Source organism: Dendropsophus ebraccatus, chromosome 15, assembly GCF_027789765.1.
Source record: "Dendropsophus ebraccatus isolate aDenEbr1 chromosome 15, aDenEbr1.pat, whole genome shotgun sequence".
In the NCBI taxonomy this organism is placed as follows: domain Eukaryota; kingdom Metazoa; phylum Chordata; class Amphibia; order Anura; family Hylidae; genus Dendropsophus; species Dendropsophus ebraccatus.
Genome location: NC_091468.1, coordinates 51289220 through 51302047, shown reverse-complemented (window position 1 = coordinate 51302047; position 12828 = coordinate 51289220).

Below are 12828 nucleotides of genomic sequence, written 5' to 3'. Positions count from 1 at the left end.
CATTAGTAGTAAAATGACATGGCAAGAATACGCAAGATGAAAAATATTACTACAGAAGTAGTCTCCCATTAACTAACTTAGAATAATTTAAAGCGACTCTGTACCCACAATGTGACCCCCCCCCCCCCCTCCAAAACAGCTTGTGCCGTCAGATAGCTGCTTTTAATCCAAGATCTGTCCTGGGGTCTGTTCGGCAAGTGATGCGGTTACTGTCCTAAAAAACAACTTTTAAACTTGTAGCCCTGTGTCAAATTGGCGTGGCCTAGAGTGTCCGTGTTTTAGGATTGCACCACCCCTCCGTCCCTCTTCACCATAAGGAATGCCCCTAGAATATTTTCTCCTATTCATCACTTGTCTAAGCACTGCACATGTGGTGGATTGTTAAGGCACCTGTGCAGTGTTCAGACAGGTGATGATTAGGAGAAATCCTGCCTGGGGGATTCCTAATGGTGAAGAGGGCGGGGAGGAGGGACGGAGTGGTAGTGCAATCCTAGGACACAGACACTCTAGTCCACAGCAATTTGACACAGGGCTGCAAGTTTAAAAGTTGTTTTTTAGGACAATAACTGCATCACCTGCCGAACGGACCCCAGGACAGATCTTGAATTAAAAGCAGCTATCCGATGGTACAAGTGGTTTGGGGGGTAAAGAGTTGCTTTAAGTAGATGTCAACCCACAACTGCCATTTATGACATAAGGAATCATGATTATCCAATTGATGGGCCACCAACTTCTCCATTTTGTGATTGTGAGATACCATTGCCAGAAGAGATGTGACTGTAGAGGGAGAGGTCCCCTTCCACAGTCTTGCTTTTGCTGTCCTCGTGGCCATAAGGAGATGAATCATCACAGTAAGTTGAGGTAAGGAGAGAGACTCAAAGGCTAAACTAAGGGCCCTATTCCACCGGACGATTATCGTTCAGATTATCGTTAAATCGTTCGAATCTAAACGATAATCGTTCCGATCGCTTTATAAGACCTGGACCTATTTTTATCGTTGCTCGTTCGCAAAACGTTCGCAAATCGTTCGCATTGAATAAGACGTCGTTCGCAATAGATATGAACGCAATAACGAATAAATATCGAAGAAAAAACTATCGCAATTACGATCATAAGTAATGATTATCGTTCCATGGAAATGAGTGAACGTTTTCAGGTCTTTCGCAATAGCGGTCGTTTGAGATCGTTAATCGTTAACGATTATGCAAGCGATAATCATCCGGTGGAATAGGGCCCTAAGCAAGGCAACCTCAACCTCTGGGCCATACAGGGAGTATAATGAAGACTTTGCTTTAGCGCCTTAATTTGCAGCCATAAGGGAGATATAAGCAGATAGCCCCACCAAATGTGCAATAGTGTAGCTGTTTACCCATAACATCTCCAACATATCTTGGAGGCACCAGGAAGATCCTTGAAACTCTAAAAGGAGTGTAGTATCACCTATAGATTAGCTTGCGAGAGGCTTCCAGGTGATTAACACAATTAGAAATACAGTTATGTAACAAGAAGATAGTGTGTCACTGGTCATCTGCAAAGGAATAGGAAAGATCCTATCCCATTTAACCTGAAAGGGAAGTCGTTCTTATGGTTGTAAAGATAATTCTGTATACCCTATAGAAGCCCCTTTCTTGGAATTTACACATTTAGGATACACACACAGTATTTTTGCTCAGTATTTTTCAACCAAACCCAGTAATGGATTGAAAACACAGAAAGGCTATGCTCACACACTGTTAAAATAAGTTGATGGCTGCCATTTAATGGCAAATAATTGACGTCATTTTAAAACAATGTCTGTTGTTTTTGAATAACGGACGTTATTTGCCATTAAATGGCAGCCGTCCACTAAATTTCAACAGTGCATGAACATAGCCTTTCTGTGTTTTCACATTTGCCTTCCATGAAATTCATATGAAATTCAACATATAAAAACTGTATGAATGAAAATTTGAATGTAGAGAGACTGAGTATCACCTACCGGTAATAAGCTTTAAGCGTCATCCTTTGGCCTCTGTACAGGTTTTGGGCTTGGTTAAATTGTTGTAGTAAAATCTGCACAATTTTTGTACAATATAACACACAATTGTACAATATATATATATTTTTTTTTAAAATCTCAATTTACTGCATATTTTTGTAGTGAAATTCACCAATTATTGCAAATCCATATGACAATTTGCATGCAGTACATGGACATATATTGGGTAATATTTCTGCATGCCATTATGCTGTCATGAGGTCATGCAATGTAATACTATTGTCAGCTTTAGAAAAATAACACTTTACGTAAATCGTACATCATGTATATTATTCTTAGAACATGAAAGGCTAAGGTGGAGGTTCCTCAAGGACGATCTGTCACTCACTCCGCCAAAAATGCCACACAGAATAGCACTGCAACCTTAGCTGATAAAGTGCCGGGCACCATAATGGGAACCCAACGGAGCCCATTAAAGTCCAGCATGCAATGGATCTTGTATGGTTGGATTTTTTCATTGCTTTTCTGCTATGATGGGGCAGAACAAAAAAAAGGCAAATATTGGCCCTTTTTTAGTAAATCAGTCTTTTTGTAGGCTATATCTATTTGAGATTGCAATTCCACTTCTCAGAAGAGCACCAACTTGGGATCACGTCATATCATCTGTAGCCAATTGGTATGAACTGGTTGAGCAAATTCTTAGAAATGGTTATTAAGACAGCAAAGGCTTCCTCTTGGATATAGTACACAGCAACTATGCTACGCCAAGAATATTATAATCCAAAGGACAGAACTGGTTCTAATAACCAGGACAAGCCAACACCAGACATTCCAACCTTCCTCGCACTGTTGACTGTTCTCTTACGGTTACGGATATCATCTATTTTCTACTGTTCATACAATATCTAATGCTTGCTTTTCTTGGTCAGTGGACACATCTTTTATTCCCTGGGCATATTCCTGGTGTTTTCGAAGGTTGTATGCCTATTTTTTTTTTGCTATTGATGTGGGTTTTATTATACAGATGGTTATCATCTCATGAATGTATAAACTATGGGCATGGGAGATATGAGAAGGGGTGAAATAGGATGTGCTTACGTGCAAACAAGAGATTCTGTGTGATGAAAGGAGGCTGGGCTGTAAGTAAATTAGACATTCAGTCTTCTGAGGTTCTTGATTTCTACATGGTATTAGGCTAAGAAACTCACAATAATAACTGATGTGAACAAATGATTTCCATCTACATGGGTGCAGGGTTGTAGAACCACTAACTGACATGGCTGAAGAAGATAGAACAATAATGGAGTATGCTATTACTTGGACACCGGCCACTTTATTGAGTTTTATCTGGTGGCTACTGTGTACACCAGGGATGGGGAACCTTCGGCCCCATCAGCTGTTGTGAAACTACAATTCCCATCATGCCTGGACAGTCAAAGCTTTACAGGCATGATAGGAATTGTAGTTTTGCAACGGCTGGAGGGCGGAAGGTTCCCCCATTCCTGCCATACACCCTCCACATCACACGTTTGTCTGTAAAGTCCTTATCTATACTTCTTGCATATAAATAATAATATAATATACTGTCTGTACTTCACCTATTTAACTCTAAGTGCCAATTCAAGGAGCACCGAATAAAATGACATCTAAGATAATTAGTCTTATTTTTTAGTGTTAACTCTACGATGCCAGAATAACCTACAAAGCATTTGATGTGAGCCATGCCAAAAGAAATATTTATTTTTGAAAGGAGAAAACATAGGCTGGGTTGTATGAAGTTTACCCTCCTCGCTTCCTCCATGGTTTCTTTTGGCTGCCATATATTAGAAACAGTCATAGTCTTCATTCATTTTCATGGTCTGCTTGGGAGGGAGCTGAGTGTTTTTGCATTAAGTGACTGGCAGCCCTTAAGTTCTATGCGTTTGAATGGCTTCTCTCTTTTACACACACAAATTGCAGTCAAGAGGACATAAAAATGCAAAACACATTTGCTCACGACTGATAAACAAAATGTTAAGTGTTCCAGATCCTCAGGATAATTTTCTCACTATGTCAAGTAACATACCGATACGTCAGGGAGCCGTGTCCGTAAACCCTGTCCATCCATTGACCTGCGGCTCTTCTATAACATTTTTTTTTTTTTTTTTTTTTTACAAAGCTTGGATTCCTGTCAAGAGCCGAACAATTCTGTAAAATTCCTTGGCTGGCAATTGTTGATGGTGAAGTTCCAAGCGCTTTTACTAGCAATGCAGTTTGGAGTCTTCAAAGCAAACTATTTCTGTAGCCACTCCAAGAACGACCTACTCACATTCCTGTTGTAAATTTGCTGCAGGTGATTCTGTAAGGATTGGATGGATGAGATTGTCAAACCTTGTACAGTTGCTTCCCATCTTGTATTTTAAAGAATTATTAAGGTTTTTGGGACATTATATGGTAATTCTGTGCTGACAAAAACACACACAGGAACGTCAGATGTGGAGGTTGTAGCGGAGCAGACATTTACCCCCCCCCCCCCCCCCTCACATTAGATGGAAAGGTATGGCAGGTATTTGTTTATGGGGATAATATCAGAGAAATACTAATTGCCTAAATTATATATATATATATATATATTTTTTTTTTTTTTTTTTTTATTTTTATTCCCCCCCCCCCATAATTATCCATATGAAAAATCCTGAAATATTTCAATATTCACACTCAAAAGGGAACATCCACCAAGCTAACTTTTTCTGTTTTTGCAGCTTAGGGGACTAGATAAGCAAGGACATATCTACATATAATACTACAAGATAATTAAACTTTTTGCAGAGTTTGGAACAAGTTTGGAAAGATGGGGGAGGCACATGTAAAAGACAATAAAATGTTTTTCTCACCAGTCCCCACTCCCTAGTTTCCTCCTCCGGGTCTCCAGTGTCTTCAGTCGTATGCAGTCTGCTCAGCCAATCACTGACTGAGATAGTACAGTGGCACAGCCAGTCATTGCCTGAGCGGGCTGTCACTCCTGTTTCAAGTGATTGGCTAAATGAGATTGTAGCGGCTGCAGCAGACGCAAGAGAAAAAGGAAACTGGGGGAAGGTGGATAGGTAAGTATAAATGAGCAAATTTTTTAAACCACACTAAAACAGCTAAACACCTGCAATCGCTGTTTTTTTAATCAAATAATTTTTATTGAATTTTATACATTTTAAAACGTTACAACAATGGGAATGGTAAAAGAAAAGCCAATTGTTTAGCTTTTTTAGCGCGGTTCCTTTAAGGTTAGGTTCAGATGAACTTGAACTTTACGTTAAAGTTCGGCGAACCTACTGAACCAAACTTTTGAAAAGTTTGCTCATCACTAGTCCTGAGTACAAAGTGATTAAGTATTGTGTTTTGTAAGTAGGTTACATCTGATCAGTAAGTTTTTCGCAATTTGGTATGTTTTTTTTAATGGGGCATTCATTGTTTTCAAAATTATAATCTAGCAAAACTGGGGTCATATTCAGAATTCGCACGACAGACTTACCTTAAAAATGCTGCACCAATTATTTTCTATAGGAGCTGCTGGAGAGAGTACAGACGAATGGAATTTTTAGGGAATCATACAAGAACATATAAACACTGAAAGGTGACAAGAATGAGATTAGAAATTCAGATGACCAGAACTGAAGATGATGGATTGGATGAGGATACATGGACAGTCATGGATTCCAGGAACCATTTTGGTGTAAATAGACTGTGGACCAGAACCGGTAAGGTGTGCACCATATACAAAAACTATTTTTTGATATTAGTTGTTTTATAACATGGGGTTAGATTCAGTGCTTTCCTTTCACCCGCCTTTATGTTATTACACTGTAGCTGGATTCACATATGCATTTTCATATCCAAGATCAGCAAGACAGACATAGATTCCGGGAATCTAATGTAAAGAGACTGTGGACCAGATCTGGTCCACAGTTATGTACACTTGGTTTTTTTTTCTGCATTTAGACTATTGCCAGAGCCTTTTAAGATATTTTACAGGTAACGTTAACTTATACCTCCAATAACCAAATTAAAAATCCAGAAAAAAACATTTTAATTTAATTCACTTGCAATAAGGTATAGCAGGAAAAAGCTAGCTAGAGCGAACTATTCAAAAGTTCAGTTTGGCTAAATCAATGAACTTTAACCTATAATTACGGGTTTGTTATACTTAATAATTGTAATTACTCTAGTGATAGCCCGCCCAGCCAATCTCTAACCGCGGCGCTGTCCCATATCAGTCAGTGATTGGCATAACGAGATTTTGGTGGCTGCAGGGATCGGAGACCCAGACACAGGCCACCTGGGTACTAAAATTACGTTTTTGCAAAGTTTGGAATGGGAAAGTTTGGTTCTCTCATCTCTAAAAATACTTATTAATAAAATTACTGTGACCTTTTACTCACAGCCTCTTGCTGTGCTGCCCTATGTAGGAAATTACAAGATACCAGTGTGTGCGTAGAGTAAAGGCCCTATTACACCAAGCAATTATCGTCTGTATTTTGCCAAAAATTGGCCATTGCGGCCGATAATCGCTTGGTGTAATGGCTCCTGTTAAAAGGCATCGATCAGCCGACATGCGCAATGTTGGCTGATCCATGTCTTTCAACATGTTGAAAAAAATTAGAACAATCGCAACAGTCTGCTGGCTGTCGCTCGGTGTAAGGCTGGGTTCACACTACGTATATTTCAGTCAGTATTGTGGTCCTCATATTGCAACAAAAACCAGGAGTGGATTAAAAAAACACAGAAAGGCTCTGTTCACACAATGTTGAAATTGAGTGGATGGCGCCATATAACAATAAATAACTGCCATTATTTCAATATAACAGCCGTTGTTTTAAAATAACATTATATGGCGGCCATCCACTCAATTTCAACATTGTGTGAACAGAGCCTTTCTGTGTTTTTTTAATCCACTCCTGGTTTTGGTTGCAATATGAGGACCACAATACTGACTGAAATATACATAGTGTGAACCCAGATTAATAGGGGTGGCGGCACCAAACCCCCGCTTTTTCCTATGGACTCCCCCGAAGCTCCCCCACAGCTTCCCGCTCCTACCCACTCGCTGTTGGCACGTGTAATAGTGTCGGCAGCAAGTGAGGAACGAAAAGAAGGCGAGCGCAGATCAGCCCGTGTAATATGGCCTTTAGTTTGCTAATAGAGCCCTGTGATTCCAGCAGCCTCTGCACTGATCTATGCAATGTGTTGATGTGCAATTGAGAAAAAGAGGATAAGTAGGTGTATTGTGAGCTGGAAGACTTCTAGAAGCAGCTTCTCTGTATCTGTGACAATGATAATTTTCCATAAAGGCGAGGTCTGCAGTATAAATGGGTAAGCTTTAAAGGCAAAGGCTCCACAAAGACACTGACCATGAAGATCTAAGAGCACTGTAAAGTTTTTTTATTGTTCTCTTGAGGAATGCTTTAAAGTTATCCCCATCATTAGTGTATGTATGTAAGAACACACACAATCTCACACCTAGACCTGTAACTTGGTACTTACTATAGAAAACAAAAAAAAAATTCTGAAACTAAAATGCTAACATGAACAACGTCTTACATAACAGGAAAAAAAATGTATTTAGAGGTGCGGAAAGATAGATTTATGGATGACGTCGTATTAGTTTCTTGTAAAGTCAAAAATAAAACAGATTTTATTCCTGTCCATTTTTTTTATTTTTTATTTCTAATAGCACTTGTAGTCATTTTACGTTCTAGGGGCATATGGGTCTTAGAGAGTAGGAAACCTGTCAATCATCAAAGTATTTCCAGAGTTTGTTTCCAAATAGCCTGAGTTGCTCTTTAACAAATGCAGAGATCCATCAGCAGCTCCGAAGAGTGTGGCGCTCATTAAAATAGCTTGACTTGTGTTACCAGTGTAGTCACCCAGGAGTCGGTGAAACACAAGAGCGCTCTGTGACATGGACTCATGTTCTAGTAACATATTTTATAGCTCTACCTGTGCGCTTTATTTTTCCTTTGCTGCATTAAAATGGATTCTGAAATATGAATGGATAAATGACTGGCCGAACGTCTGAAGCCGGAAAGGTAGAAAAAATAAATATGAAGTATAAAATCAGTCATTTCCACTTGAAACAGAGAGTTTGCTGTCACAATGCCAACAAAAATACGGAGGATGTTATTTTTTAAGGAACAGAAACTACTTTTTTTTTCCCCGGCAGAAATAACTTGACTGTGAATAAGGGCGTGATTGTCATGTTAACGTAATACATGAAGGAGGGATATATAGAATTATCTATAGAGAGTGATCAAAAACAACATATATATATAAATATATATATATATATATATATATATATATAAATCATACTACGCAACAAAATTACTGGTAAATAGAGATGAGCGAACCTCGAGCATGTTTGAGTCCATCCGAACCTGATCGTTTGGCATTTGATTAGCGGTGGCTGCTGAAGTTGGATAAAGCCCTCCGGCTATGTGGAAAACAAGGATATAGTCATTGGCTTTATCCATGTTTTCCACATAGCCGGAGGGCTTTATCCAAGTTCCGCAGCCCCCGCTAATCAAATGCAGAAGACTAGGGTTCGGATGGACTCGAGCATGCTTGAGGTTCGCTCATCTTTAGTGGTAAACCACCATATCAAGAGGATCAAAGTTTGATGCACAAATACAAAACACCTTCTATTATATAACTAAATAGTGTGAGATTAAATGGCTACACTAGATAATCTAGTATAATCTTATAATGTCTTCTTCAGCCCTCCTACCCACATATTGTAGGATTACCCAAGGACTTATCTCCAGATTAAAGTATAAATTACAGAATCAGATCCATTCCTCGTTTCCTCTAGGCATGTCTAAAGGCTCTGAAGGCCCTATTACACAAAGCGATTGTCGGCCATATTTGGTCGATTATTGGCCATTATGGCCGATAACTGCTTTGTGTAATAGAAGGCAACGATAAGCCGACATGCACAATGTCGGCTGATCGTTGTCTTTCAACATGTTGAGGGACCAACGATCTAAATAGCAATGATTTGCTGCCGTCTCCCGGTGCAATAGGAGCAGCGGGAGCAGACCATTGCTATATTTATGGGCTGCCTGGATGATTTAACGATTGCCCGGGCAGCCCCCTCCACAGCTCCCCGCGCCCCCCCCCCCCCCCCCCCCCCCCCTCTGTACTTACGAGAAGCAAGCGTGCGCTGACCTGAAAGGTCGGCACTCGCTTGCTCCTGCTGATCGCTGATGTAATAGGGGCTGATACATAGGCTGATTCCGCCCAGTAAGTCAGATATCGCCCCCTGCAATACAGCCGTTGATCAGCTGACGAATAAGCAATAAGCTTGGTTATTTCTAGGGCCAAACTAACGTTCTAGCGATTGTTTATGCAGTTCCAACCATGCGATTTTTGAGTCGTGTAATAGGCTCTGTAAATAAGTGGGGATCTAATAGCTTGTTTTCTTTGCAACTTGGGATGCCTAATGCATCCTTAACAGCTGATCAACTCTACAATCGACATTAACTGTGAGAAGCCTGGTCCTGTAGGTAGGAGAACAACGACCCTGGAAATCTGGTGCAAACACTCCTTAAAGAATTAACTTGCAATTTTTCAAAAATTATATATATATATATTTTTTTTAATCAAATGCACAGAAATAGAATATCAAAAGACTGGGGGGCGGACTTACTGCTAGGACACACACCATAATGTAACTGTTCTTTTAAATCCCAAATAAATAGTGACCATACATCACAGCCAAGCCTCCAGGGAATCATCAGTAAGGGTGGTATTACACGGGCCGATGGGGGCCCGATAATACCTGTAAACGAGCAGCAATCTGCTAGATCGTCGCTCGTTTACTGGGCCTATTACACGGCCCGATAATCGTTTAACAAGGGCTGCAGGGACATCGTTACCAATGTCCTTGCAGCCCTTGTTTAAACTACATACATTACCTGTCCAGGCTCCAGGGCTGCTGCTGCGCTCTGCTTCTCCACAGGTCCCGCATGCTCTAGCTTCAGAGTGGCCTGTCAGCTGAAAGGCCGCTCAGCCAATCACAGGCCGGGACCACCTGTGATTGGCCGGACGGCCTGTCAGCCGACAGGCCACTCTGAAGCTAGAGCGAGCGGTACCCGGGGAGAAGACCGCAGGAGCAGACCTGGAACGTGGATAGGTAATGTATATCGTCAGTCGCCGGCCGCGCACCGCGATTACACGTAGCTGTGCGCGGTCGGCGCCTGACGAAAATAGGTCAGAAGCTATATCAACTATCAGCCGATGATCGTTGTCATCGGTTGATCGTTGTATTTATTACATGGAGCGATAATCGGACGATTATCGTTCCGTGTAATAGTACCCTAAGGGTCAGAGCAGTCAGACCCCTGTGATTACACAATTGTGGCAAATCCTCCTGTCAATATTCCCTTTTAGCGTAGATTAAATGTCACTTGTCTGGCAAATATCCATGTGCATGCTGTGCTTTAGCTTCCCTCTGGCCTTTGTCTTCTATCTACTTTCTTCCTGTGTCTGATAATTTCCTGACCACTGTAGGATTCACCTAAAAATGCACACATTCTGGTATGCCTGGGTATATCATCAGAAAAGTATGCTTATGTATACAACAGCCTCGATGACAGTGCTATTATACTTACCCATCCTGCTCCACCGTGTGCTGAGTGGCAAATGAGTGCGCTAAGTGGTAATTTCCCATCCGCACGGCACATCAGAGAAAGGTCAGAAGATGATGACGGGGGTGGACAGGGAGCGGCCCAGGAACTGGCATTTGCAGTGGAGCAGAACAGGTAAGTATAACAGCACTGTTCTGTAACCCACAGCCACATAAAATTGCCATTTATACTGCACAACCCCTTTAAAATTTGTCTGACAATTCAGTGAATATTTAGATAGTTATAAATGTAATTGTAATCATTATCAGGCAATAGACCTTTAAAGTGTCACTGTCATTATAACTTTCAAAACCTAACTTAACAGCAGATGTGATATAAAGTAAGTTTGCAATTCACATTCATTATTTATTTTTTAGTTATCATAAAAAAACACGGCACTTCCTGTTTTCTGATTTTTTTTTTCTCAATAAACAGGAAACAGTCAGAAAACAGGAAGTCCTGTGTATCCCAGGCCACCTGAGCGCTCACAGAGAGAAGGCAGTCATGTGATTGATGGACACCTTGAGCCGTGACTCTGTACTGGCCGGAATTCCTGTGTTTAGTCTGTTTTTCTTTCAACCAGCACAAGTCAGAAAATCTGCCTTCTCGAGACTGGACCTGGATTTCTGGTAAGTGCAACTTTGTTTTACAGCATGATAACAACAAAAATGAATGTATATGGCAAACTTGATTTATATCACATATACTGTCTATTTTGATTTTAAAAGTTATAACGACATTGACAGTTTACTTCAAGACTGCCAAGGATTTTAAAGGGGTTATCCGGGTAACAAAAACAATATTCTAAACAATCCCCCTTCCCAATACCTACCTATTATAAATGTATAACCTATCTTGCACCCTTTCCCTGTTTTTTTTCTCATTCTTATCCGCTCTGGTTGTCTAAAATTCTCTGCTCCAGGTCCACTCTGACCACGCTCAGCTCCCTCTTCCCCCTCCCTTTGTAGTCACAGGACACGTGATCTCCTCTCTGGGGACCAGGTTAGCTGTCTATTGACTTGATAACCCGACCCCCAGGAGACATAATCTGCATCATCTCCATGCACCTGTGCTGCTTCCATAGACTTACATGTGTCCCTGAGCCCAGGTTTCTGTAATATGAAAAGTTATAGCTCTATCTCTGCTTGCTGTCAGTGAATGCAGGCATATGTACCTGTCTTTGTGTACAGCTCTGTATAGTGTAAGTGTATGGATGTTCTTAGGGTCTGGATGGAACTACAATGTTTTTATTTACAATCAGCAAGCAGAGATCTAAACCTACACTACACCCCCCGGTAAACAGATGCCCGTTATGTAGCACATAGCTACACCATGCGCGCATCAGCTCTGCTACATCATTGGCTAGTATGGAATACATATTGGGGTGATGTGATGCAAAATCAGTGAAAAAAACAATCCTGTACAATAGTAATGACAGCAGTGGACAGGAAAGAAAGCTAAGGGGCGAGTACGTAGACAGGCTAATCGGGGAGATGCATGATGGGAAATGTAGTTTCCTATCTCTGCTACAGATCGGCTTTTAAATAACTCAGGAATGGCAGCAGCAAAAAAGACAGGAGATGGCTCAGAATACTCAGGGGGACTTGGTGAGTAAGACCATCTAGTATTAATTTTTGTATACGCTACGGCCGCGATCCCATTAAGAAACAGGACACGTATCTATTCGTAAAAAGTACGGCCATTGTTGCCGATTGCAACAACGGCCATATTTTTACGAAAAGATACGGTGTGTGAACATAGCCTTAAGGTGGATGTCAATCACTATACAGACGTAACATTTTTTTAAAAATGCAGATGATTAAAAAAATAATGTAATGTTCTGATTTCAATAGTCACTTATAGCTAGCTATGCTCCTCAAGGTTATTTGTTACGTGTGTGAGAACTGAGAGAGGGAAATTAGAGCCCCGCTGGGGACAGGAATAGATATGGGTGATTGCTGTCTCTGTACAGCACTGCAGAATATGTCAGAACTATGTTTTATTTTATTTTCTTTGGTTCAGTTCCTTTACAGCGAATGACACCCATTAGAAAATTACAGCACATATAAGTCCTACTGTTTGCTATTTTAATGGACACTTCAGTGATCATTGATCACAGCTAAGCGATCCTGTATTCTCTATGGGGAAGGGTAATGCTATGTTTACACTGAGCGGTAATTCGCCCGATTGTAC